This window comes from Salvelinus fontinalis, unplaced genomic scaffold, assembly GCF_029448725.1.
Source record: "Salvelinus fontinalis isolate EN_2023a unplaced genomic scaffold, ASM2944872v1 scaffold_0314, whole genome shotgun sequence".
In the NCBI taxonomy this organism is placed as follows: domain Eukaryota; kingdom Metazoa; phylum Chordata; class Actinopteri; order Salmoniformes; family Salmonidae; genus Salvelinus; species Salvelinus fontinalis.
Window position 1 is genome coordinate 102,762 of NW_026600523.1, and position 2,239 is coordinate 105,000.

General features: G+C 53.7%; 1 pseudogene; it reads right to left on the bottom strand.

The window, feature by feature from the left end:
- Positions 1 to 1,738: 1,738 nt before the first annotated feature.
- Positions 1,739 to 2,239, bottom strand: part of LOC129845472 (cGMP-specific 3',5'-cyclic phosphodiesterase-like) — a 58,584-nt pseudogene continuing 58,083 nt past the window's right edge.

Here is a 2,239-nt window from a genome sequence, read left to right on the forward strand (position 1 = left end):
CAGGTATAGTTGAGAGTGATAGAGTTCCAGGTTAAACCAGGTATAGTAGATGAACCCAACACTGCTAGTTGTATCACATACAGTGTAAGATGGTTGTGTGTTGCTGTTGGGGGCGGGTCTACCAGGACAATAACCAGTGATGTTGCTGTTGGGGGAGGGTCTACCCAGACAATAACCAGTGATGTTGCTGTTGGGGGAGGGTCTACCCAGACAATAACCAGTGATGTTGCTGTTGGGGGAGGGTCTACCCTGACAATAACCAGTGATGTTGCTGTTGGGGGAGGGTCTACCCTGACAATAACCAGTGATGTTGCTGTTGGGGGAGGGTCTACCCTGACAATAACCAGTGATGTTGCTGTTGGGGGAGGGTCTACCAGGACAATAACCAGTGATGTTGCTGTTGGGGGAGGGTCTACCCAGACAATAACCAGTGATGTTGCTGTTGGGGGAGGGTCTACCCAGACAATAACCAGTGATGTTGCTGTTGGGGGAGGGTCTACCCTGACAATAACCAGTGATGTTGCTGTTGGGGGAGGGTCTACCCAGACAATAACCAGTGATGTTGCTGTTGGGGGAGGGTCTACCCAGACAATAACCAGTGATGTTGCTGTGTGTTGCTGTTGGGGGAGGGTCTACCCAGATAATAACCAGTGTTGGCTGTGTGTTGCTGTTGGGGGAGGGTCTACCCTGACAATAACCAGTGATGTTGCTGTTGGGGGAGGGTCTACCCTGACAATAACCAGTGATGTTGCTGTTGGGGGAGGGTCTACCCAGACAATAACCAGTGATGTTGCTGTTGGGGGAGGGTCTACCCAGACAATAACCAGTGATGTTGCTGTTGGGGGAGGGTCTACCAGGACAATAACTAGTGATGTTGCTGTTGGGGGAGGGTCTACCCAGATAATAACCAGTGATGTTGCTGTTGGGGGAGGGTCTAACCAGACAATAACCAGTGATGTTGCTGTTGGGGGAGGGTCTACCCAGACAATAACCAGTGATGTTGCTGTTGGGGGAGGGTCTACCCAGACAATAACCAGTGATGTTGCTGTGTGTTGCTGTTGGGGGAGGGTCTACCCAGATAATAACCAGTGTTGGCTGTGTGTTGCTGTTGGGGGAGGGTCTACCCTGACAATAACCAGTGATGTTGCTGTTGGGGGAGGGTCTACCCTGACAATAACCAGTGATGTTGCTGTTGGGGGAGGGTCTACCCAGATAATAACCAGTGATGTTGCTGTTGGGGGAGGGTCTACCCAGACAATAACCCGTGATGTTGCTGTTGGGGGAGGGTCTACCCAGACAATAACCAGTGATGTTGCTGTTGGGGGAGGGTCTACCAGGACAATAACCAGTGATGTTGCTGTTGGGGGAGGGTCTACCCAGACAATAACCCGTGATGTTGCTGTTGGGGGAGGGTCTACCCTGACAATAACCAGTGATGGTGCTGTTGGGGGAGGGTCTACCCAGACAATAACCAGTGATGTTGCTGTTGGGGGAGGGTCTACCCAGACAATAACCAGTGATGTTGCTGTTGGGGGAGGGTCTACCCAGACAATAACCAGTGATGTTGCTGTTGGGGGAGGGTCTACCAGGACAATAACTAGTGATGTTGCTGTTGGGGGAGGGTCTACCCAGATAATAACCAGTGATGTTGCTGTTGGGGGAGGGTCTAACCAGACAATAACCAGTGATGTTGCTGTTGGGGGAGGGTCTACCCAGACAATAACCAGTGGTGGGAGCACCCAGTTCTCTCTATCCCTCCTCTTCTCCTCCTTCCTCCCCCGTCTCGGCGAGGAGCATCCAGTTCTCTCTATCCCTCCTCTTCTCCTCCTTCCTCCCCCGTCTCGGCGAGGAGCATCCAGTTCTCTCTATCCCTCCTCTTCTCCTCCTTCCTCCCCCGTCTCGGCGAGGAGCACCCAGTTCTCTCTATCCCTCCTCTTCTCCTCCTTCCTCCCCCGTCTCGGCGAGGAGCACCCAGTTCTCTCTATCCCTCCTCTTCTCCTCCTTCCTCCCCCGTCTCGGCGAGGAGCACCCAGTTCTCTCTATCCCTCCTCTTCTCCTCCTTCCTCCCCCGTCTCGGCGAGGAGCACCCAGTTCTCTCTATCCCTCCTCTTCTCCTCCTTCCTCCCCCGTCTCGGCGAGGAGCACCCAGTTCTCTCTATCCCTCCTCTTCTCCTCCTTCCTCCCCCGTCTCGGCGAGGAGCACCCAGTTCTCTCTATCCCTCCTCTTCTCCTCCTTCCT